This window comes from Urocitellus parryii, unplaced genomic scaffold, assembly GCF_045843805.1.
Source record: "Urocitellus parryii isolate mUroPar1 unplaced genomic scaffold, mUroPar1.hap1 Scaffold_45, whole genome shotgun sequence".
Taxonomy (NCBI): Eukaryota; Metazoa; Chordata; class Mammalia; order Rodentia; family Sciuridae; genus Urocitellus; species Urocitellus parryii.
The window spans coordinates 3,103,767-3,130,858 of NW_027554016.1; the positions used below are offsets into that span (position 1 = coordinate 3,103,767).

The window sequence follows — 27,092 nt, forward strand, 5'->3', positions numbered from 1 at the left end:
AAGCTGGGGAAAAAAGCATGCCAGGAAAATACACCCAAAAGGAAGCAGAACCAAATGCCACATTGAGGGAAAAAGGAAAAAGACACTGCTCATTGGGACCTGAGCATTTGTTAGAGAAATCTGGCCTCAACTTCTTCCTGAACTTTTCCCCAAAAGAGGAAGAGGAAGGAAGACGAAGTGACCACTATTGGGCCTTCATCTGTAGCCAGGATAACCCCTGGCAGGCATGTTACCTCAAGTCAAAGGGTAGCTGAACACAACTTTGTTTCCTCTTTGTGGTACTGGGAACCCAACCCAGGGGAGCTTTACCAAGAAGTTATAATCCTAGCCTTAAAAAAAAAAAAAAAAGTTTTGAGACAGGGTTTAGGTAAGTTGCAAGGTTGGCTTTAAACTTGATCTTCCTGCTTGTCTCCCATGCTGATAATGATTACAGGCATGTGCACCCACTGGCTTTAACTTCATTTTTAAACTGAATTAGGATCTAATGTGAGAAACATGAACTAAATAAATTCTAAGTTTCTTCTAATCATTTTGGAATTTAACTGTTCTTTTCAACAAAGTGAGTCTGAACTGATCATGTGACCACTGATCCCCCAACATGACTCTACAAGCCAGTAGCACAACGGGGTTCAAACCCAGTGGTCTCTAACTCCAACGTGGCACTGTTGTCAGGACTACACGGTCCACCTTCCTCCCCAATCCACAGCTGCAAGCCAACAGAGCAGAAAGGTGCCAATGTCTAACTCACTCACTTGTTCTGGCCAATTTGGTGAGCTCTAGCAGCTGCCCGCAAGTCATTTTGAGGATTAAAATCACTGTCAAAAAAAATAACAGTATCTGCTGCTTTTAAGTTCATGCCAACTCCACCTGAAAACCATAAAAAAAAGGAACATGATGAGCAACACACAAATAGGGAACTAGAAAATACACAAGGCAGGACTAGGTCCTAGTGAAAATCAGAAATCTGTCCAACTGACTGGTTTCATCCTTCAAACTGACATTTCTGCCCCAGACTTCAGGTTTGACCACCCTACAGTGGTCAAAAGTGCTACCTCACCTTCCATTGCATGAACTGGGAAAATTTAATTATCAAATATAACAGAATGAGAGGTAAGCAGAAGAAAAGGATGCTTAAGTTAATTGCGTGAAGACATTTAATATTTGTTTGAAAACCTTGATTGGATTTTGCTTCAAACAGTCTGTGAATAAGGACACAAGTTCTTTCAGAAAACAGCTCCAAAAATAAGAGGTCTGGGGGCTGCAGTTGTAGCTCAGTGATAGAACACAAGTGATAGAACACGTGAGGCACTGGGTTCCTTCCTCATCACCACATAAAAATAAATAAAATAAAGGTATCATCTGTTATGGTTTAGATGTGGTGTCCTCCAAAAGCTCACATGTGAGACAATGCAAGAAGGTTTGGAGGAGAAATGACTGGGATATGGCTTTAACCTAATCAGTGAATGAATCCCTAATGGGATTAACTGAGTGGTAACTGGGGCAGGTGGGTGTGGCTGGAGGAACGGGTTCATCAGGCACATGGCTAAGGGGTATATATTTTGTATCTGGACAGTGGAGTCTCTCTCTCTCTGCTTTCTGATCATGATGTGAGCTGCTACCCTCAGTCACACACTCCTGCCATGATGCTGCCTCCCCTGGAGCTCCAAGGAATGGAGTCGGCCTTCTATGGACTAAGACCTCTGAAACCATGAGCCCTCCAATAAACATTCCTCCTCCACAGTTGGTTCTGGTCACAGAGGTGAAAAAGCTGACTAAAACAGTGCCCATCTACAACTAAAAATGTATCTTAAAACAATGAGAGGTCTGCAGTGGGCAGTAAGAAACACACATGACCACACTTGCAGCTTCAACAAGGTAGGAAGACCTGACGCTAGCTATGATTAGAGCAGATGATACCTGCCTCTGAGTGGAGAAAACCTGAGAGTGTCTTCCTGTACTGGTTTCCACACTGATCAAAGAAGATGTCATAAAATCAGTTCAAGACAAGAACACTCAATGCAACAACTCTCTGCTCTTTCTCCAATGGTGCAGGAAAAGGCCAAAAGAGCACTTTGGGTTCAGGAATTTAGAGTACTAAGAAGCAAACTACAGGCTTCTCTTTGATAAATGTGGAAACTGTACAGAACACACTCTAGCCACGGTCGTTGGAGCTCATTGCTAAAACAGGCCTAAAAGGGCTTGTTCCAAGAACTGAATGAAGGGTTCCTTTCCACAAGGACTACTAACTCCCGGCTGGATGTAAGACAAGCCAGGCAGGAACATTCTCATTGAAGTCTTCCTATAAAATCAAAGTTGGAATAAAGAAATACTAATGACTGAATACGGAGAAAGGCTAAGTTATACCCAATAATAAGAGCTACACTTCTACTTTACTACTGCCAAGCACTGCTCATGGCACTTTACATGCATTGACTCTTTTAACTATCACAACAACCCTATGTCCTTGCTAGCACTATTCTCATTTTGCAGATGCTGAAATGGAAACAGCTAGATTAAGGGATTTATTTGAAGTTGCACCACTAGAAGATAAAACAGTCAGGATTCCATCCCATATTCCAGAATCTGAGGTCATTACTCCTGGGACAGAGACAGGGTCTCACAGTGTTGCCCAGGCCAGCCTTGAACTCCTGGGCTCAAGCCATCCTCCTGCTTCAGCCTCCTGAGTAGCTGGGACTGTAGGCATGCACTACTGTGCCAGGCTCCACAACCTTTTTATCCACTGTGTGCTAACTATCGAGGCAGTCATCTCATTTGAAAATGTGTTTGTGTTCCATAAGAATTATCTTTCTTGGGCTGGGGATGTGGCTCAAGCACAATTCACAATAACTGAACTATGAAGCCAATCTAGATGCTCTTCAGTGGATGAATGGGTAAAAGAAATGTGTCACGTATACACAATGGAATTTTACTCATCAATAAAAGAGAATAAAATCATGGCATTTGCAGGTAAATGTATGGCGTTGGAGAACATAATGCTAAGTGAAGTTAGCAAATCCCAAAACAACAAATGCTGAATATTCTCTCTGATATAAGGAGGCTAACTGATAGAGGGGTAGGGATGGGAAACATGGGAGGAATAGATGAAATCTAGATAGGGCAGAGGGGTGGGAGGAAAAAGAAGGGTAAGGGGACTAGCAAGGATGTTGGAATGTGATAGACATTATCCAAAGTAAATATATGAAGACACGAACTGGTGTCAACATAATTTATATACAACCAGAGATATGAAAATATGTGCTGTATATGTGTCATAAAAATTGTAATGCATTCTGCTGTCATTATTTTTTTTAAAAATCAATTTAAAAAACACTGGCAAAAAAGAAACAGAAAATGCAAAAAATAAAAATGAAAGAAAGAAAAAAAGAAATGAGAGAGTATATGCTAAAAACCAAAACCAAAACTAACAATAAAACCCCAGAATGCTTCCAGTAATCATACTGTAGAAGTATTGCAATTTTATTCTTTGACTGATATGTATTATGGGACAAAAGAAATGAGCATTTATGAGACATGAAAATTAAATTATTCCCTCTATGCTTCCAAACCAGAGTTATCAATATGGAAGAAACAGTATGCAAAAAAAATAAAGATGATAAATAGAAGCTCTACTCTCAATTAAGTATCAATATACACATGGAAGTATAAAGTTCATAAGCATGTATGTATATACACACATAAAATATATACACACATATAAAGACACGATAAATATGTAAAATATATACATATATACATATAAAGATATAATAAGTAAATACTTATATATACACATATTAAAGTATATCCTCAAATCCTCCCATCCCCCTCCAGTCTCTCCCAGGTCCAGTGGAACTGAGGGGTCCCTGAGTGCTGAAAGAAGGATGTAGTAATCACTGTGACCCAGCATGCCTGGTGCAGTCAGCCAATGACAGCACCTCCTAGCACCCTGGTGAGTGGTGCTGGTAGGTGGGTGAGAGGCCATAGGTCAGAATGGCCACTCCCCCCTGTAGACCTATGCTCCACTTCCAGTGGCTGAGAAAGTGAGTGTTGCATTTGTTAAAAATAATGTGTCTCTGGGCATTGGTCCCTAGATCCTCCCTCATACCATGGCAGGTGAACTGGTGCTTGTCTTGTATCTTCCTCTGATGTGGCTGGGACAGGAAGCTCCTTGCTTGCCTGCACAGGGTGAGTCAGAGTGCTGTCCGTCCACCCGTCTGTGACATGGGCAGATTACTGGAGAGTGACCAGGATGCAATATTTCTCTTTGTGTATTTATATAATCTAATATAGAAGAGTATTTTAAAGCCACAATTAAATATCAAACTTTTTTCACTAAAATATATTTCTTCTTATACACATCAAATTTTGTCTCTTGTTATTATTATCCCATAGATTTCTTGTGTGCTATATAAGCATTATGAACCTTCATAGATTATTTTCACTTATATATCTTTTGCTAGTATATGCAAACAATTCATGCTAAGGTTTTATTAACATTGAAGTGAATTATATCTGATCAATATATTAGTTTTCTTTGGGGATGCACTTAAGTAATTTTAAATGATACAGAAAATTAAACTCACACTGCCCTTAACATAACACTTTCTCTTCTGTTATTTAGTAAAAATGGATCACAAAACTGTTAAATTTGTGCTGTTCTGCTGACAGTAAAACTTAATGAATGCCTGTATGCTATCAAGTGCAAGTTAAAAGAGTAGAGCTAAAGAAATTTTTTTATTGTATGTGAAATGTGAGTATTTTAGAAAGCGAATTGGCTAAAAGCAATTTAATGAGGTACCTTCTAAATTGAGGTGATAAGAAGGCTTTGTAGTGCCGCAGTCCGGCTGGGTAAAATAACCGGGAGGTGATAAACAACTTGAAGGTTGAAGCAGGAACTGCTTTATTGAGGAGAAACTCAGAGGGAACTGAGCACGAACTCAAGGTAGTGGGTACCCAAGGTAGCAGGCACCACTTTATTGCGGAACAGCAGAGGAATATATACCTAACTGATTACACACAGCTTGACTCAATTAGCATTATCTAGATACAGCAGTCAGCCAATAAGGAATCCTTATCATCTTAATGGCTCAGTGGCCTTGCCTCACAAACCACTCCTCCTGGCAAACTGCCAGATGCCATCTTGACTTGATTTGTGGTCCCCAACATTGTAGAAGTTGTGAGAAAGCAATTTAGATGTTCCTGATGATGTCTAAGAGGCCTGGGTGCCTAGAATCAATCTAAATCTGAAACTACTTCAAGGATATTGAATAGGAACACTGTGTCCTGTAACATTTTTGTATTTATCTTTGCTTGTTGATCTGCAATCACTCTTAAGACATTAACTATTTATTGTACTGTTCCATTTAAAGAGTCAGAGAATGAAGACATAAATCTCCAAAGACCAAAGTGATGTTCCTGAACAGGAAGTTTCTCTATGTGTCCTATATCCATGACTACTTTTTAATTTTTCATTATATTTCAACTATAATTGGAAAAACTCTCATATTACTTTCAGGTCTATATTCATTAAGTTTTGACTTATCTTTTGAATGTCCCAACTTCAAGAGATAAGTCAAAACTAATAAAAATAATTTATTATTTACCAAAGACATATTTAGCCTAAACTTCTACGATAAATATGTATTTGGTAAATAATAAATTAAAACACCTCATTATGTATAAAGCCATAAATAACTTTCTGCATCATTTATTATTTACTACCAGCAAGACATCTGTTAAGAGTTTACACACATTATCTAATTTAACCCCTATGGTTCCTAATAGGCTCCATTTAAAGATGCTCAAAGATCCCTGACTTTTCCAAGTTTTGAAATATTAATGGAGAAAATGGGCATTTTAACCCAGTTCTTCTCAGGCTGAAAACCAAATATATTATTGTTTAAAATATTAAATACAAAATCATAACTGTGTGAAAAATTTAATGAGACAATTTTTAATTTTACATTGAATTGGCTTTATGTAGAAAAGGCTAACGTAAGAAAAGGTAATGAGAGATTTGACTGCAAAATTATTTTAAATGACTTCACAAAAAAAGAATCCATAAATTGCAGATAAAATTAGTATTATATCTATCAAATAGTAAAAATTTACATGAAAAAGTGATATTATCAATTGAAAAAAAAATAATGCTTCTACAATTAGGAAGAGACAGGGCACATACCTTACTAAATAAGAAATACAGAGGCAGCATTAACATATAAGAAATGCTGAAATACATACTAAATAATATGTAAAATTTTTAAGGTGAAAAATCATTTTAGAATTTGGAGATGGGCAAGATTTTTCTAAAAAATCTAAAAATATTTGTAAAAGAAAAAAATTGCTTTGAAAGAAAGAAAAGGGAATTCCAGGTTTTAAATATGTTGAAAGGAAGAGAGAAAAAAAGGAAGAGTAATCAATATGAAAATCACTCAAATCAGTCAATGCAATGAAAAACCAAAAAAAAAAAAAAAACCCAAATAAAAAACACCAATGTGCAACAGAATGATCAAATTTACTGGATTTAAAGTCCACTACTTATGGTGAAAAAAGATAAATTTATTACCACCATATATTACAAAGGTAATATATTACCTTAGATTAGAAAAATGAAGAACAGTGTTACTTTATTAGATAATATACAACTTATGCAAATGCCTGGAATTTTATTGAGTTTGAAGCTGAGAATTAAACCAAGTGTCACAAAGAGATTAATAGATTATCTCTTAGTGATAACATTTTTTTAAAATTTTTTGCCTACTAAGAGTTGTTTCAGAGTAATGTCTTTATTGTTTCCACAATTAAATAGCTGAAAACAACTGTGTTGTAAAAGATGGAGGACAATGGGAAAAGTTTAAGCTGCATTTGGACTAATCAAAGAGCAAATTAATGTATTTTCTGATTTTAAAAAATACTAAAAAATATGAACACCTTTTAGCTCATGAATATTCTTCCAAAATATAACAAGTATCATATATATATATATATATATATATATATATATATATATATATATATATATATCTACTTATATATGAAGATTACTGTGACATTTTTTATAGCATCTGAAAATTGGGTGTAGATTCTACAAGTCTATATAAAGGAATGGATTTAATTTTAGCATATCCATTATGTGAAAAAAAAATATTAACTTAAAATTATGATGCCAATTTATGTACTCTAATAATAGGTATAAAAAGGTAATAAAGTTGAAAAACACATGTTTGATCCTGGTTTTGAAAAATGCTAATCCAGTAGTAATGATTCATAAGATTATACAGAAAATATTAGCCATAATCAAGATAATTCTTTTTTATTTTACACTGAACTTTATGAACATAAAAAATTGACATCCTATTCCTAAAGTATTGTTAGATGTTTGACAATAGGTAGAAATAACACAAAATCAGAGAATGAGTACTAATGCTAAAATTTAACCTACAACTTTATTTCCACCTATGTGAATAATGAAACACATTATTTTTAAGTGTTCCTCATTCTTTGGTCATTTGAAAATGTAAGGCTGTATATGAATATACTTTGAACATGAAATAATATTTATAAAATTACTTTTTTTCAGAATAAAGTTTTAGAACCCCTAAATTTTCTTATGCTTCATAAAAGCACTATTGTGGTTCTTACCAGGCCAATAATAATAACACTAATAATAAAAAATTTTTCAAGGCTGAGATTTCCCTTTCATGCTCAGAAGATAAACAGACAATTGGCACCAAATTATAGATTTGGGACAAACAAAACCTTGATCCGTCAGTACAAGTAGAGAAAGTGAAGCTCAAATGCTACAAAAGGATTTGATAGTACAACAGTTTGTTTCTTTGTTTGTTTTGGTACCAGTGATTGAACTCAGAGGCCCTGGACTACTGAGCCACATCCCAGCTCTATTTTGCATTTTTTAGATATTTTTTAGTTGTTGATGGACCTTTATTTATTATTTATTTATATGTGGTGCTGAGAATAAAACACAGGGCCTCACACATGCTAGGCAAACACTATATTATGAGCCACAACCCCAGCCCTCATATTTTGTATTCTTATTTAGAGATGGTCTCACTGAGTTGCCTAGCGCCTTGCTGTTGCTAAGGCTGCCTTTGAACTCATGCGCCTCTAAGCCACTGGGATTACAGTTGTGCACCACCGTGCCTGGCTGATAGCACAACAATTTATTAAAGCAGAAGCATCTTCTGTGAATTTATTGGACAGCTTCTGCTAACACCCTTTCAAGTGCAATCATGGGTTTCTTTCATTCTAACTGATGACTGATTCCTTTCTCTTCTTCTGTCCAGATAACTTTAAGCTCCTCATCTTTATTGAATCTAACTTAGAAAACAAATGTGTTGTATTCTAACATCAAATATGAAACACATTTTTGTAATAGAATATTGTTGTCTTTGATTTTCCATATTATATCCCTAAAATCATAGACACTTCGAAAAGACATTACATTGTGTTTTATGAACATTCCAAATAATAAGTAGCTAAGATAAATATTTTCTGAACTCTGAATGTTAAAATCTGGTACTTCTTTATATTCTCATATTCTAAAATAGCTACTATTACTTCTTTGTATTTTCATATTCTAAAATAGCTAATATGATGGGCATAGGTGTTCAAACTGGAGAGATTGAGTAGGGGTTGAAAATTGTTCGCCTTGGTTTCTTCTACTTTAATTATCATTTTTAGTTGAGTTCCCCTTAATTTTATGTTGGAATACTATAATAATATTCTGACTCTCCTGTGTGTGTGTGTGTGTGTGTGTGTGTATTTTTCAATTTACTCTTTAAGCTCATATGTCTGATATCAGCACCTCCCTATATAAGCACCGTAACTGTTCCCAGTAAAAAGCAAAAGCAGACACACTTTAAATTTTGCATCTACAATTTACCCCTTTCCCTCAAATGTTACTTTCAATACATCATCATTTTGTTGTTAACAAGTTAAATATTCTCCAATTCTCCTTCTTCTATCCTCTTTGTTATTACCACAAATCAGTGTTCTGGGGTGGGAGACTCCCCTGAGAACATCTGAAAATGCCTAAAGATATTGAGATATTGTTATACTGGAGGTGAGGGAAATATTACTGACATCTAGTGAGTAGAAGCCTTGGTTACTGATAAACTACTACATTTTTACAGCAAAACCCCCAACAGCACAGAATTCTGCAATGCAGAACCATCATAATGCTGAGGTCCAGAAACTGCCTGAGATCAAGACATCATTAACTGGTAAGTAGATACCTGAAACAACAGGATGAATGAATGATCTCTCACTGTTGCTCTGGCTCCCATCCAAGACAAATTTCCACACTATAGCAGAGCCAGTCTGTCCAAAATGTAAAAAGAGCCTGTATTTTATACTTAAAACTTCAATTACTTAGTACAAGGGATGGAAAGCATTATAAAATTCTTCATAAATTATTTCCTCATTAACTCTTTAGTTTCTTCCCACCTCCCTTTTTCTTTCTTTACCAAACTTCAGCGCTACTGAAGAGTTTTCTATTATTTAAACGTTCATCTTCTCTCTCTGTTGTCTGATTTCTGACATTTTGATATGCTGAAGCTTCTGCATGATTGCTATGACACTCAATTGATAGGACTTGTTCCCATTGGACATAGGTCCCCCTCTGAGGAAAAAATAGAATATAATCAGGAAAATGCAAATAACCACTGCATCACTGTAATTTCTGAGAGAGATTATTAGACTATTTTGGAAAATTAATTTAGTACATTTTATAATTGAGTTGGATTCTAAAAAACAAACACCCACCTCAGTTTGTTATTTTTGCCATTTTAACACACAATAAAATACTTCTGAGACAAAGTTTTTCTCCTGATTTGTTTTGGCACTGGAACCTGGAGTCATCCCCCAGGACAGAGTGGCTAAGGAAGATGGACTTCCCTTCATTTTCAGATGCCCCAGTTGTGTGAGCATTAAATATTATTCCATCTACTTAATAGCCAGGAAGTCACAAAATAATTGAGAAAAAATAGCAGGTTTTGAGACAGTGAGGAATTTTTCCTGCTTATACTTTAAGAAAGGCAAATCAATATGAACAAAATTTATAGTGATGTTAATTGGCTTAGGTAAGGTAGGGGATAGCCATTTGAACAAGTCACTGACATATGAAATGTTACCTTTTGGAATTTTAAGCAATTTTATGACAAAGGAAACTGATTTTGCCAATCTGAGAGACAGTGGAGACTTTTTCTCTTTGAATAAAATCATCCTATTGACTTAGATAGATCTCAAATTTTTGTATCATGCTGCTTGATTTTGCAAATGCCACTGTCCAATTTCCCTTAGATTTTTTAAAGTTCTCCTGTGTAATATGTTGGAGTAGTTTCTTGGCCTGATGTGCCCAATTTCCCCTTTGTGACACAGTGAAAAAAAGGATACTGGTAATAGACATCAATAAGTTCCATTCCAATTTTAAAGAATTAGCATTTACATATTTAGCTTTCAAAAAATAAAAATCAAACAAATGTTATTCCTCATAAAAGACTTGTGACACAAAATATTTAATTTTTATATTTTTGCTGTTTCCTTCACTTATCCACAATAACATACTCTTTTTTAGAGTGGAAGAGATAAAAGCTTTTGTGTTGATGACATATTAAAGAGAGAAAGTGAAATGAGCTTAAGTTTGATTTAAAAAATGTATTTTTCAGAATATGTGTAAGTTCAATTTTTATAAGCATTAAAACCAAGCATTTCTAAGTGATCAAACTTAACTCTTAAATTTATTCCATAGGTAATAGCAGGCAATTAAAAACTACTCCCCACATCCACAGAAGCATTATTTTACACTTGATAAACACAAGTACCTTTGTTTCATTATCTATTAGAGGATAGAGAAATAGTAGGCCTGACAAAAATATATGTATATATAATATATATGTATAATAGATGGGCATATTTAAGTATGTAAATTGTATCTCTGCCTGTCTTAAAAATTGCTAATTAATAAAGTGAATGCCATTCTAATTTTATTCTGTTTAAGAGGTAATTTATTCAAGAATATTCAGAAATCATCTATCTAATGGAAGGTTAGATTTTATTAGCATAATCCAAAAGTAGCATTTATTACTGGGGAAAGTAAGTGGTGTGGGGCTTTCATTTGGGCTTTAAAGTTTATGTCCACCTGCACTGTAGAATTATTACAAGAAGTTCCTTGTCACAAAATATAGAATTAATATTATAGCTCTGAATATTGGATATAATACACAGTAACTAGAAACTTTAGATATATTTTATATTTAGATTATTCTTTCATTCTTCCTTTTATATACTAGATGTTGATGATATAAAAAATGATACAATATAATACCAATCCTGAAAGAATTTGCATCATAATGGAGAAGATATCTATTTGTAAAAACAGACAAAGCACACTTAATGTTATGATTAAAGCTTTTGAAAAAGTATATGGAAATTAGATTAATAAGCTCTCACTTCTATTAGGATGGGAAAGTAATGATGGTGCAGCAGAAATTCTTTGGGGCATGAAAAAAAGAGAATTCAATGTGGAACTTAAGGAGCTAGAGGCAATGGAGGCTATGTTGGCAAATGTTAAGCATAAATAGAGACAGAGAAGCAATAAAAATCAGAAGAGGTAGGAATTGTGTGAAGCGAAGGAATGATGTGAACAAGTATTAGTGGGGCTGAGTTTGTTCCTACAGGGAATTTGGAAGACTATTTGTGATCATGCTTGGAAGAGCTGGGGGACATATGAATAAATATTGAGTTTATTGCATAAATAATAGAATACTTTCTTACTTTTGTGGGTATGGCATGGTTAAATGTTTATTTTAGAAACTAATGCTTGTGAGAGGGGAGAATGGCACACTTGAGAGAGGCTCATGACAGGAAGAGTAACCAGGGGCAGGTCACTGTTCTCTAGGCCAGAGATAAGAGAAAGGAGGGTTGTAAGCACTGGCAATAATGACAAAATGAGAACTTATTTAGAAAGCAGAATAAACAAAACATAATAGTAAGGATTTGATTTTTATTTGGTTTGTTGTAGCTAAAATCACAAAATTTAGAGATTTAAAATTGCCTATAGTTATGTCTCAATTATGGTAAAAACTGCATTAAAATAATTGAATACTTGGTGTGTCACAGCAACTCATGTGGTGGGAACAGCAGCAGTGGCCAGGCAGCACAGTTTCAGAAGGTTCCTGAGAGCCATTGCCTGCAGCACCTGCATGAGCCTTGTGCTCTCAGCCAGGAAGCTCCAGAGGAAGGTCAGCTCTGAAGAAAGTGAGGCTAAGAAGAAGCCTAAGAGGAGGTCTTCCAGGCTGTCTTCTCCGACTGCTGCTGCCAAGGCAGATGCCAAAACCAGAAAGGTTTTCTTTCATAGTCAGCAAATGGAAATAGTGATGTGAATGAATAACTGTGATATGAGGTAATAAATGCAGTTTTGCAAATATTTCCAAAATAGAACTGACGGGAAGCAGCAAGTCATCAAGGAGACTGTATAAAGTGTATGTTCACAAAAGGGAGATTTTATAAGGATCCCAAAGAGGAGTTGGATATTTCCAGATGGAGCAGAGTGAGACTGAGAGGTCTGTGAAAAGAAAATAGGATTTCAGGAGGTGCATCATCATCTGCCTAACTAGAAATATATTAGACAGTTAAGGGAACTGAAAGACTTTAATTTGATTGAAATGCACAATATAATTCTACAACAAAGGGAAAATAGGCAAAAGAGAAATTAGAGAGTACATTGCTTGGTTCTTTAAAAAGCAAAGACAAGAATAACATGGGGACATTTATATTTTAGAATAATCTCATTGGCTTTATTGCTGACGATGGGATAACAGATGTAAGACCTATGAATGAGGGGCTCAGAGTAGAGTTTACTATATTTTAGCAGAGAGATGATACAAATTTTAATGTCATTATCAGTTACCAGACAATGTTATTTAGAGTCAACAAAATATGATTACATAGAGAAGTAAATTGAGAAGTAAAGTTGATATATGTTTGATTTGATATATTTTGACCTGGAATTTATATATTTTAAAAAACCTTTTATAATTTACACTAAGTGTTTACTGTGCCTCTATAGATGAAATATTTGAAGGATTTACTGAGTCTGACAATTTTAGTGTTTTAGCCTCCTGATTCATTAATATAAAATGTTACATTTTAAGTAAGGGAAGTATTTTTTGTTTGAATTACTGCTGTCTAAAAAAGATATTTAAATGATTATATCAAACAAGAATTTATTATGTCTGTTTTTATTATTTAATTTTCCTTTTAATGTGTTATGGAAAACAAAAGTTTAATAATGGAAAATTACATTTATTTTACATAATTTTGGAATCAATTTTTAGCTAAGTTATCTAAGGCAAAAAATAAAAAGTAAAGTTTTACAAAGCCAGATATGTGGTAGGAGGTGGGAGAACTAGAGGTGTGCAAAATTTGTGGTTAGAGACTGATCCTTCCCATCTCTTCCAGATGCTTCCCTTATTCTTAACATTTCTCAAAATTTGATATTGATACTCTCTTCTCACATTTTTCCGAAGAGGCAATTACATTACTTTCTATGATTGCAGAAAGTTATGATTACATTATATTAGATTTTGACACTAAATTACACACTGGTGAGAAAGCCATGCTCTTCATTTGGTTTTTATTTTCATCACTAAGACAATACAAAGGTGACTCCCATTCTGTAGTCACAAGTTACTTCAATATTCCTAGTAAAACATAACAGAAACATATATATGTTTTATTTCATTAAGATCTCCTGAAGGGAGACAATTCTTTGTTGTATGCTAGAGCCTTTTTCCCCAAGTTTTGAAAAGCAAAATGTCTCCAGGTATTGTCAACTATCTCCTAGACTATGAATATGGGGAAGAGGCAAAAACTTCCGTGATCCAGATGCAAAAGAAACATTAAATGTTTAAAGATATTTCATCTTTTAAATTCTAATGAAATGCACAAACAGAATTCTTTTTTTAAAATTTAATTTTTAGTTGTAGTTGGACACAATTAGAATTACTGTAATTATCAACTACTTTCTATAAGCAAATAGAAATGATAGCTAAATAATCTTTAAGTGAATAATATTAAATATCACAATTATGAAAAAAGTAAAGAATGAGTTATTTAATATTTTCTTTCAAATTCCAACTCACTGTTTTGCCTGGAATTACACTACATTATGTTGAAGTAATTGGTAAACTATACTATTATGAGTGTAAATTTTACAAATATTGAAATTACTGCATTCTGAATAAAATCACAAACTCTTAAAATGGGATATTTAAAGAGGGGAAAATAGTAACTAATACAACTATCTAAAAAATTTATTATACTTTACTGGGCAGTCATAGTCATGGCATTCTTATAAATATTTTTTAAAACATTTTTTTGTAGTTGTAGATGGACAGAATGCATATATTTTATGTTTTTTTTATATGGTGCTCAGGATCAAACCCAGTGCCTCACACATGTTAGGCAAGCATTCTGCCAGTAGCTTCAGCCCCAATCCCAGGCATTCTTTTAAAGTATCATTAAGTTTACACATATTTTTTGGAAGGGATTGAGTATTTGTTCATCTATGATCAACACTTTTAGGCTAATTTTCTGTTTTAACTCAAGTTTAAAAAAAAAAACCTGCTTTTATTCACATTAAAAACAAACTGCTTGATATGTACTCAATAATTAGATGATGAATTAAGATGTAATTTTTCCAATAAGTAGGATGTGGATGCACTGGAGCAAACACCAGCAAGAGTGAGGGCATGCTGCTAAACTGTCTCACCTACTTTTATCATGCTGTATCCACTTTAGGGATCCAATTTATGTGGTAAACAAAACTTTCAACAAATTCATTTCATCCTCACAATAATTATACAATGGGGAGATCAACTTAATCTTCATTTTACAACTTGGAAAACTGAAGAACAAAAATATCCCGTAACTTATATAAAGTGGCATGCCAATAGTGGCACAGCATGGATCTGAACAGTCTGGCTTCAGTAGCAGGATTTTTCCAACCTCAATAGACACACAATTCAGTTAGCAATCTTATTAAATTCAGATTCGGACTCAGTACTTCTGGTTAGGGGAAAACAACATTCTGATTTTTAACAATCACACCTGTGATACAGATGTTGCTAGTCTGAAGATCACCCTTTAATTAGCAAAGTTCTAATCTACACTGGACAATAGTGAGAGATATGGCAACCATCAGAAACACAGTTTATACTCAGAAAATTACTCTTACGTGCAAATTGCCAACTTCTGATTTAGAACTTATGCTACTTCTTTTTCTTTCTTTTAAAAAGGGAAGTTAAGGGCTGGGGATGTGGCTCAAGTGGTAGTGCGCTCGCCTGGCATGCGTGCGCCCCGGTTCGATCCTCAGCACCACATACAAACAAAGATGTTGTGTCCGCCGATAACTAAAAAATAAATATTAAAAAATTCTCTCTTTCTCTCTCTCTCTCTTTAAAAAAGGGAAGTTAACAAAATTTGCAAGTATTATAGTATTTACAAGTATTATAGTAGCTAATTTCAGGTTTTGTCAACATATGATTAATATAAACTTGAAACTGTAATATCTACCCCCCATAAGGCCTTCCATTCATCCAAAAAGGATTTACAATTACTCTTAAATATCTTCTTTAACATAGATTCAGTCCAAACCCATTAATATTTAGGAGTACATGTTTGTACCCTCTATACAGGAAAAGAAATTCAAGGTTAACTTAGAAATCCAGCACCTTTCCAAAGTTTTGCTGTTTACACAAGTGCTAACTCTAAGTGGAAAAGGAAGCACATCCTTTGATAAACAGAACGTAAATGTCAACACATTACTAAACAACTCTCGTCCATAACTTTCTGTAAAACAAAGGGATGTTCATAATAATTTCCCTTCATGCTCACTGGTGAATTGATTTTTATACCGTAATCTAAAATATAGAATGTAAAAAGTATAAAAGTAAACCAAAAAACATATATTATTTCCCTGTGTTTAAAATGCATTGGCCCACAGGCCTTCAATACTTAAAACCTAAAATACCATCAAATCATTAGAAATTAAATCTTTATCAACCTTGTTTACTAAAAGAAAAAGAAGTATTCCTATTGACATATAATCAAACACTTTTAAAGTCATGCATTTAATTTGACAATGATATCTTTCAAAGGCCATCCTGGATGTGTATATTAGACCTAATTATGTAACTAAATAATAACTTATTAATTAAAACAAAAGATGGGATTTAAGACAAATCTCCCTAGTACAAGTAATTCTGGTTTTCCTATATCTCATTCAACATTTTCCTGAATGTACCCATATACACTTAACATTTCTTCCCTGAGGGATAATTAACTGCCACATACTTTGACAAGTTTACACACACACACACACACACACACACACACACACACACACCTTACCAAAAGCCATAATTAAATAATTGCACCTGGAAGTAGCAAGCATAAGGTTTCAAAGGTCTCATGCAATATTAACACACAAATTCTAAATATACTTATGACTGTGGAATCCCATTTTTAATTACAACATAAATTAACAAATCTAAATAATACAATTACCATAAAGCTAAAATTCTCATTTATGCAGCTATGAGTTAAAATAAATATAATACCACAATCTATTGCATTTTCTGGCATGAAAGCAAAAACACAATACAAATGTAGGCTTTTCTATCAAAATTACAAGAACTAACCTTCTACCCAGAAGAATCCAAAGACACACAAAAGCATCTGCATTATTTTACATATGAGGTGTATGGAAAAAAGTCTCTCCCCAAAGTAGTAAGAAACAACTTCTAATTTCCTAAGAAACTTGTATTTTACATTTGTTTTTTTTTTCCTGAATCACTTACACAGCCACAAAGAAACTCAGATATTAAAGAACTAGAGAAGTTAAAAGATGTCCTTTTCAATAGCCAACAGTCACCAAAGACTGTGACAAAAGAAAATAGATATAAGTATTCCATGTTACTGTGCACAAGCAAGCCCAAAGTTTTACTGCTTCAATAGTTAAATCACTAAATGTTAAGCATTATTTCATGAACCTAAATGAAATCTGGTATATAAAGAGAAAAAAATATGCGATAAGTGAAACTTACTTTCTATTTCACAGAAATATTATTATTATTTTAGATTATTTTACTTCATCTAAAATAATCCTGTGACCTTGTGGAAACAGTCCTGGGTTAAACACTTAAAGTACATTCCTTTACCAAATGTACTAGTAAATTACTGCTCTGAAAGTATTCAATATGTCTACTATGTTCTCTAGATGTAAATTCATACACTGGTTTAAGCCATTTGCAGAAAATCAACAGAAATTATCAGAATATATTCTGAAAGTTAAGTGATTCTTCCACAGAGCAAATTTAACTTGACCTCCTAAATGGTACAGATTTGACACACCATTTAGAAGGGTAAAAGAAATACTGATTTACTTCTTCTCTAAAGCAATACTGTTCAACAAAATTATAATACAAGTTACACATGTAATTTTGAATTTTCTAATAACTATGCGAAGATGATAAAAATAAAATTTTTAAAACACTTACTAAACATGCCAAATATTATTTCAAGATGTAAAAATCCAGTATGCATTTCACACTTACAGCATATCACATTTTCAACTAACCACAACAACCTGGTCCATAGTCAGAATGTGGCTAGTGGCTACACTATTGAGCAGTATACTTTTTAAGTAATATTTTGAGATCTGACATACCACTCTGTTTATAATTAGTTCACATTCATGTCTGCTTTTTAAACTGAAATGGCTGTGACTACAAATATAGGCAAAACTGTTAATTCACTGGATAAATCAGGATCAGATCCCCCTTATCTGGGAATCTGGTTAACACACACAATAAGTAGCAAATGGATTTTTCTTTATTATGTCTCAAGTAGACTTCAGAGATGGTGCTGATCAACATGAGCAAACACAATTTGTAGCAAAAACACAGGTTAAACACCAAAACATTTTTATATCAAATCATAACACTGCCTTAATTCTAGCATCCCTTCCCCTCTCATTCTTGAGCACATATTTCTATGCAATTTATTTATAATATTGCTCTCTAAATTTGATAAATTTTGTAAACCATACAGTCACCATTCAAAAATAAACAGAACACTATATAAGACACAAATGAAAAAAATCAACCAGCTACTTTTAATACAATTTGTCAACCAATCTTAAAGTCTGAGTTCCACTGAATTTGATTCTTCTCACAATTCCAATTAATTTACTTCTAAGAATTTTCCCAAGTCATTAGGATATTTGTTTAAAATGTAAATAATTCCAACAATGTGTTTTCTAGAAAATAACAACTACAACCATAGCTTAGCACATAAAATTTGTCCTTTAGGCAAGTTACTGAATAAATCAAACAAAAACAACTATACTCCTGTTTAATGCTTTCACATTTTGTAACACCATATTCAACAATTTCTAAATTTGGAAAATCAGTTCAGATTGCACTCAAACATTAACTTTAAAACTTAAAACCTTACAGGTTTCTACAAAATACTTGTGAATAAATGTATTCCACAGAAAAACAACAGAAAAATCAACACCACTCAAACAAATCTCAGCAAGAAGCACAAGATCAGTATATTCATAAGTACAGAATATATGATACATGCTAAACAGTGTTTTTCCCCTAATTTAATTTAATTCACCTAGGAAATTTTTGTTTAAAGCACTTGCAAAGTTTTAAGGAAGCAAACATAGCTAGCTAGCCTCTTCTGCTGCACATACATACAAGGATAATACATTCATCTCCTGATATCATTCCACAATTTAGAAATCAAAATAACAAAATTTGTTTCTTACCTGTAGTTAGGAGAGGGTTAAGGGTTATTTCAGCTAGCTCCTTCTGAATTCTATTAGTGAAATGGGAACAGACAAAAAGGATTTGAGACAGTCTACAGAATAACCAGAAAATCAGAATGCCCTCTACCATCATGCAGGTAACTGCAAGGCTGGTTTTGCCTTCAGTAATGCTAACATGGCTGCTTCCTCTTTGTTCTCAGAGGCATAACCCAAACTCCTTAACAGAAAATTGCAGCTTTTTTCTCACTTGGTACTGTAAATAGGTAAGTCATTTACACCTGATTTGAGAAAGTCCTCCACTACTACTCAACAAAACGATGTAAAATCTATTTTAAAACTCTTTTTACCAAAGAAATTCTCTTTTCAAGCTTATATGCAAATGAGACAAAACAGAAGGAGGAAAAGCACTAGAATATTTTTGACAATGACTTCAATCCACTTTTACTGTGGTAAAAATTAGAAAGCTATTGCAAGAGCACATTAATAGTTTTGTCAATATTTTATCTGTTTAAAAAAAGTTTAAAATTTACAAATACCTTTACCAATGAAAAACTTCCAAGGACTATTTTAGCAATCTTACTTAACCATTTCTTTTCTCTGATCTTAGGTACAGCACGCAAATTTAAATTTCATACTCTTGGAGGAAAGAGGGCCTTAAGGTAAGGGGAAAAAGAGCATTTCTCTGATTTTCTTGAAATTTAAAATGTTTTCAAAAGTTGTTTAATGTTCTCTCCACAAGATTACAACATACTGAGAAGAATTTTAAATTATTTCAAAGACTGCTGCTATTCAATACAATATTCTCAAGTTCATTAGTGTTTGATTAATGGTGCAATGACTGTGAAAATGTATAGAAAAATAAGAACATGAATCACTATAAAATGCAATAATTGATCAGTTTTTATATTTCCTTTTTCTTTTAGTTGTGATCAATGAAAAACCACAAAACATCAACATTAGGTAATGCTATAGGTACACTTTATGTTTGATACAAGAGTTCTACTCAACACAACCACTATCACTGATGGAGTCCCATTGATGGATTTTTTTTGCCATAATAGAAAATAAAAGTCAGCAGGAAACAAATAATCTTTCACTTATAACCAACAAAATGTTTTTTTTTCCTGCTGTTGATTTTCACTACTATGTCAAGAACATCCAGGAGTTTTAAAGATGTGCAAAGTTTTAACAGCAAAGTGACACCTGAGATTGTTAATGGCTACTTTTCCATTTTATTTGTTCTCACAAGAACAAACGGGGATAACTATAACTACAAAAAAAATTATACCTATTATGCAGGATTTAAAGACTTGTTTGTAAAACTAAGCAAATTTAAAATCTGCTTTCAAAAAAAGCCAAGGCCTGACATTCAACATTTTTTAGCAAATATAAACTTTTTTGATCATTTCCTTTCATGAAAAGTGACATATTTCCTTTTATGAAGTTGCCACCACAGATGCCTGGACTGACACCCACATGGACACACGCTAATTTCACTCAAGAGTATAACTCACAAAAGGAAACATCCCCAATGTACCATCTAATTCAGTTTCACAAATTTTCCTTGCCAACTCCTTAAACTGTCAGGATGAGAATTCAGTCTCTAGGACTCTTGCTGAAATTACCAAAGTACAGAATAAGTTTGCTTAGAAGCATAATTTTAGTGAGGATATTTTCATGCTCCCTAAAGGATGACAATTCATTCAAGTACAAATAAAATTGGTCATGAAGTATTTCTGGAGTATTGTTCTTGATGTAAAAATAAAAGCATCCAATTGCTTGAAAGACAACCTGACAATGTTACCTTTTAGCACTAGTGGATAACTTAGCAGTGGTTTTGCGAGAGAGTTTGGTGCTCTTCTTCCCCTAGGTGGCAGAAGGTTCTTTCTTCATGATCTTCAGGCTCTGGAGCAGCAGGGTGTTGCTGGTCGAATCTGAACTGCCACTGCTGGTGCTGGGGCTGTCATCATCGGACATTTGCTTATCACTGGCCATTTGATGAAGTTATCACTTGAAAAACTTTTTAAAAGAGGAAAGAGAAGAGGGAAGAAATGTTAATCTAAGAAATCAATCAACAGCTTTTCCTTATCTTAATATCATTCCCAAATTGTATCTTTATAAAAAGGCTTCAAAAGTGTTCACATTTATTGTATGAAAATGTTACTGGGGATAGGATGAATCTTACAATGCCAGCTCTCAGGGATTGTCCGAAATCACCCACTCACATTTTTTTCCATTCCTTGGATAATCTATGAATTGTCTACTTTCTCAGAAGGCATGAAAAAGATTTGCCGGGGAACTTAAGGCAAGGAGTATTAACAACATAACTGTAAATAACAGGTTTTTATGAAAAATGTTAAAAAGTCACTACACGTCTAAATATTCACAGACTGACATGGGTCAGAGCTACCAAATTCCCTTTCCCAGAGGAAAACATTCCCTGTCAACCGCTCATATGCTTATTTAAGGTGAACATTCCTCTTCTATGCACGTAAAACCTTTAAACACAACACTGGGAAATTTAAAACTCAACTAACAAGCCTCCCTAGCCTTTTCCACAGCCAGCAGTGAAGATTCATCCAGCCGCCACCATGGGAAAAGCAGAATCCAAACTGCACTTTCGGCAAAGCTCCCCACGTCACCAAGGTTCCTTGCTCAATATTTACATCACGGGGGACATTTTATCCAAAATTAACCAAAAGAAGGGTAAAAGCCCAAGGAAAACAACAAAGCCCCAAGAACTGCAACAAATGTCTGCGCCCTCATAGGCGAGCCACTGCCGCTGTCGCTGCTGCTGCCAGCGTCCACGCAGCTCCGCGGCCCTTTGTGGGGAAGGTCACCCACCGACAGCTCGCAGCCCCAGCGGGCAAGTAATAGGAGCAGCCAAAAGGCCCCGCAGCTCGGGGACACCGGTGGCGTGGACGCCTGGCGTGAACCTAGCTGCTGCCGCCGCCCTAACTGCCCACCCCCCAGGACCCCCGCCCCGCTGCCCTACCTTGCTGCCTGAAGGAAGTTGCCGCCGCCCCTACTGCCCCGATGCGGACCCCAGGACCCTGCCTTACCTCGCGGCGGGAATGAAGCTGCCGCCGCCACCTCCCCAGCCTAAGCCCATGGGGACACCATCCCCGCTGCCCTACTTCCTGGCGTGAATGTAACTATGGCCGCAGCTGCCCTAACTGCCCACCCCCCAGGACCCCAGCCCCACCGCCCTACCTTGCTGCCTGAAGGAAGCTGCCGCCGCCCCTACTGCCCCGCATGTGGACCCCAGCCCCGCCGCCTTACCTGCAGCGGGAATAGCTGCCGCTGCCACCGCCCCAGCCAAAGCCCACGGGGACACCATCCCCGCTGCCCTACTTCCTGGCGTCAAGGTAACTGCCGCCACCGCCGCCCTAACTGCCCACCCCCCAGGACCCCAGCCCCATCGCCCTACCTTGCCGCCGGAAGGAAGCTGCCGCCGCCCCTACTGCCCCGCATGTGGACCCCAGCCCCGCCGCCTTACCTGCAGCGGGAAAGAAGCTGCCGCCGCCACCGCCCTGGCTAAAGTTAACAAGGTTCCCATCCCCGCTGCCCTACTTCCCGGCGGGAAGGAAGCTGCCGCCGCCGCTACCACAGCCCTAGCTGCCCCCAAAGCCGACCTCAATCGTGGCGGCAGGAACGAGAACGACGCGGCGGCGCCGGCAGGAACTGGAACGAGGTGGCGGAGGCGGCAGGAACGAGGCGGCGGGGGCGGCAGGAAGGAGGCGGAGGCAGGAAGGAGGCGGAGGCGGCAGGAAGGCGAGGCCACTGAAGTCGTCCCCTCCCCGCCCCCCTGGCTGCCACCCCCAAGCTGACCCCCCACGCCGACCCCCACCCTCCCTCTTCCTTACCTCGAGGAAAGAAGGAAGCAGCCGCCGCTGCAGCGAGGCGGCGGCAGGAGGAGGCGGCAGGACCGAGACCCCGAGGCGGTGGTGGTCCTGGCAGGACTGAGACCCAGGCGGCGCTGAAGTCGCCCCCGCCCCCCTGGCTGCCACCCCCACGAAGACCCACACCCTCCCTCTTCCTTACCTCACAGCAAGAAGGAAGCAGCAGCCACAGCGAGAAGATGCAGAGACAAATCCACATACTTACAGCCATCTGACATTTGAAAAATCTGTCAAAACTATATTTTAGACAGACAAAAGACAGCCTTTTTAACAAATGGTGGTAGGAAACTGGATAGCTATGTATACAAAAATAAAACAGACCCCTCTATTTCACCCTATACAAATCCCAATCAACATGGATCAAAGACTCGGGAATTAGACCAAAAACTTTACAACTACTAGAAGAAAACATAGGCTCCATAGTCCATCATATAGATACTGACAAGACCCCCAAAGTGCAAGAAATAAAATGAAGAATAAATGAATGCCATAAAACTAAAAAGCTTGTCTACAGCAAAGGAAACAATTAAGAACATGAAGAGAGAGATGACAGAAAGGGAAAGAATCTTGGCCACCTATTCTTCTGATAGGGGATTAATATCCAGAAGATTAAAAAAAGCTTAGCACCAAATATAATATAATAATAATAATAATGATGCAATCAATAAATGGGCAAAAGATCTAAACAGAAACTTCTCAAAAGATGAAACACAAATGGCCAACAAATATACGAAAGAAATGTTCAACAGCAATCAGGAAAATATAAATCAAAATTACAATACAATGTAATCTCAACCCAGTCAGAATGGCACTGCTCAAGAATATGAATAATAATTGCTGGCGATGTTGGGGGGGGAAAGGTACACTTGAACATGGTTGGTGTGACTACTAAACCACTCTGAAGAGCAGTATGGAGATTCCTCAAAAACCTAGAGATGGAACCACCCTATGACCTAGCTATCCCACTCCTTGGTATTTTTCCAGAGAGACATAAGATTGACACACTGCAGGGATATAGCCACCTCAAAGTGTATAGCAGCAAAATTTCAATAGGTAACTTATGGAATCAACCCAGATGCCAATAAATAGATGACTGGAATAGAATGAAATATATATATATATATATATATATATATATATATATATATATATATATATACACACACACACACACACACATATACATATACATATATATATATATTCTTAATATGTATCACAATTATGATACATACACACACACAATGGAGTTTTACTCAGCCATAAAAAAGAATGAAATGATGGTACTTGCTGGTAAATGGATGAAAATGGAAAATATCATGTTAAGTGAAATTAGCCAAACTCAGAAACTCAAAGTTTATATGCAGAAGCTAGAGTAAAATAAGGAAAGGAGGAGGTAAGGAAAGGATAATACAAATGAATCAAATATTAAATAATAGACAAGTGAAAGGAAGTCTAGCAGAGTGGAGGAAAGGGATGGAGAGGGGAAGGAGGATGGAAGGGAAAAAGAGGAGGGAAAAATGGATATCATGAACTAAAATAGATTTCCATGCATGTATGAGTTTTTCAGGATGAATGCAACTACTATGTATAACTATAAAGCTCTAATTTAAAAAAGAAAAATTAATAATTATGCAGTCAACAGTTAGGACTTTTGAGACAAGCATTAAGCTAGGAGCCTGGGTACACTGACCTCCTCCTTTATCACTCTTATTAACGATGAGGAAAAGGCAAAAACTCACATAGCAATAACTGAACAAATGATGACCATAAATTAAAACTGGTACTGAAGCCAAAAGTCAGGATGATATGATGAAAGAAATGTATGTATTAGGGGAATGAAGTTAGAAGGAATGACATGACAGTTTCTAAGATACAGATGGTTATGGTGCTCTGAATAAAAACTAGCCCAGAAAGCTGACAGTGCTAAGGGGTTGAACAGTCAAGACAGGAAAGGGGAGGTCATGAAGTATCCTTTCTTGGGTGACCATACAATTACCATTCATGTAGGGGTTCTTTAGAGATTGAAATATTAATAATAATTATACAAGGACATGGCATGATCCAGTGCTATCCTGGGCTAGAAGAAATATGGTTATCCTACATATATAGTATACTAACTAATGCTAAATTTATTATCATTGGGAATCACTAAATTTTTTAAATGAGTAACATGAATCAATATTTTTAAAAGATTACTCTCGCTACCAATAGAGAATGAATCTGAGATCAGAGAACTTCAGAGACTTGCTTGGAGACTAGCAGTTCAGGTAAGAAAAGATAAGAACTACGCTTAGATGGAGATGAGCTGAGGTGGGAAGAAATGTCTACACTCAAAAATATTATGGAGACACAGATTCAAAAACACTTAATGATCAATTAGATGTGAAAGAAAAAAAAAGGGGGTAATTCAACAAAATATATCACAGAATTCTCCCTTGAGCACTTGCATTTCTGAGGTTACTACTTCCCGAGATAAAAGCAAATACTCAAGCACAGTTTCATAGAGAAAATTAATTACAGTTCAGCTTGATATACATTATAACACACTCCTAAAATATATTTAAGTGGATGCATCAATAGGCAGTTAGACATTCAAGTCTGGACTACAGAGGAAAGGTTGCAGATATGATTTGAAAGACATTAGCCTACAGCTGATATGTAAAGCTAGCCTAATGTTCCTATGAAGAGCTACAGAACTGATGAAATTTCCCATAGTAGGTGAAAAGAAAGAAGAAATATGAACTAAAACTGAATTATGGAATACTCTAAGACATATTGATTCAGAAAAGGGAGGAGGATCCAGCAATGGAGACTGAGCAGACAGAGTTCTTAAGAAGGAAAGCCTTGTGGTATCACAAAGCAAGAGTAGAGGAGGATGAGATTTGGGTATGACTAAGTCTCATGCTGGTGGGAAGTTGTATATGACAGTGATAAACATATCCACTAGATTTGGCAACCCAGTCGCCATGGGTGAGCATGAGAAGTAGACAAAGCTAGCTGACACTTCTCTCACAACGTCCTACCGAAAAGGAGAGAAAATAAATGAAAAAAAAGAAATCAGAAAGGGAAGAGATCAAGGGATTTCGTTGTAAACTGAACAATTCTCAACTATTTATGCCAACTGTAATAATTTCGTGGAGAAAGAAATGCCAGCTATGGAGGGAATAACTAAACCTTATGAAGGCTGAGGGGCAGCCATGTGAAAGGAAGGGCTTCTCCAGAAGGACACTCCTCCGCTGCAGCAGGAGGGAGGGGCAACACTGGCTTTTAAGTGGAATTTTGAATTTGGTGTTGGGAAAATAAGTAATCTCCCTCTAGTGACTTTCATTTCACTGAGGTCATTAGTTGAAAATGAGGCGATAAGAAGCATGTACAGAAGCACCAGAGACAAAAATTATCAATTAAGCATTAAGGAGATTATAAGATGTAGTGTGCTAGAAAAATGTGAAATTTCTGGGGTGATGCTGAGTGCCCAATTGGTAATGTTAATCATGAATTTTTAGTGATACCATCTATCTAGCTGTGTGATTTTCCTCCATAATGTTTTCCAACTCAATTAAATTCTTATTAAATGTTCATGTTTATGATTACATTTGCTTTGGCTCTTGAAGAACATATAATATTCATAACTGTTGTTTAAAAGTTAATTGGGACCAATAAATATTCATATTCTCCTTTACTACTTTACCACAAACTATGGTTTTCTTTTATACCAAATCTCTAGACCCTACCTCATAACTTTCAATTACAGTATTTTTTTAAAAGTTGGGGAGATCTTCATTTTCAAAGATTCAAACCTGAGTTAATTCGGAATCCTCTCTTTGACTTGCAACAATTAAATAATCTTGACTGTCTGAAGTAAAATATCTTACTTGGGAACTCTCAGAAATAATGATTGTTTGCACCTGCAAGGAAGACAGAAAAGTGGGAATAAAAATTTAAAGAGTTTAACTCAGAAAGGCACTAAATATTATACTAATGAGTTAGTATTTGATGTTTAAGACTCGATGTTTAAAACTATTCTGATCACTAGGTATGCATATATCATAAGCATACATCATTTCAAGCCAACAAAAATAGCCCCCGTTTAAGATACATGCTACAATTTGTATCAACTTGCAAAAAGTTCTGTTACTCATTAACATAGAATATACATTGTCATCCATTTAGATCAGTCTTACAAATCTGAATTTCTTTTAGGTAAAGCAATATAAAATGAAGATTTTGTTTTTACCAGGAATAACTGGAATCCAGATGTGAAGGTATACACACTGTTAACAGAAGACTTCTCTTCATTTCTTTCTTTATGAGTAATTACAAAGTAGGGG

At 35.8% G+C, this 27,092-nt stretch overlaps 1 long non-coding RNA gene across 3 annotated transcripts; it reads right to left on the reverse strand.

Annotated features, from left to right (window-relative positions):
- Positions 1–766: 766 nt before the first annotated feature.
- On the reverse strand, positions 767–27,091 carry LOC144252518 (uncharacterized). 3 transcript variants are annotated; one of them, XR_013343015.1, is made up of 7 exons: positions 26,999–27,091; positions 26,562–26,669; positions 22,904–22,997; positions 20,664–20,878; positions 18,860–18,909; positions 4,106–4,281; positions 769–867 (listed from the first exon to the last, which is right to left on the reverse strand). It is a non-coding gene; the product is annotated as an uncharacterized LOC144252518 (long non-coding RNA). The 3 variants fall into 3 exon arrangements; XR_013343016.1 differs by lacking the exon at positions 4,106–4,281 and having other exon boundaries at positions 767–867; XR_013343017.1 differs by lacking the exons at positions 769–867; positions 4,106–4,281 and adding an exon at positions 12,223–12,583.
- Between the last annotated feature and the right edge of the window lies 1 nt (position 27,092).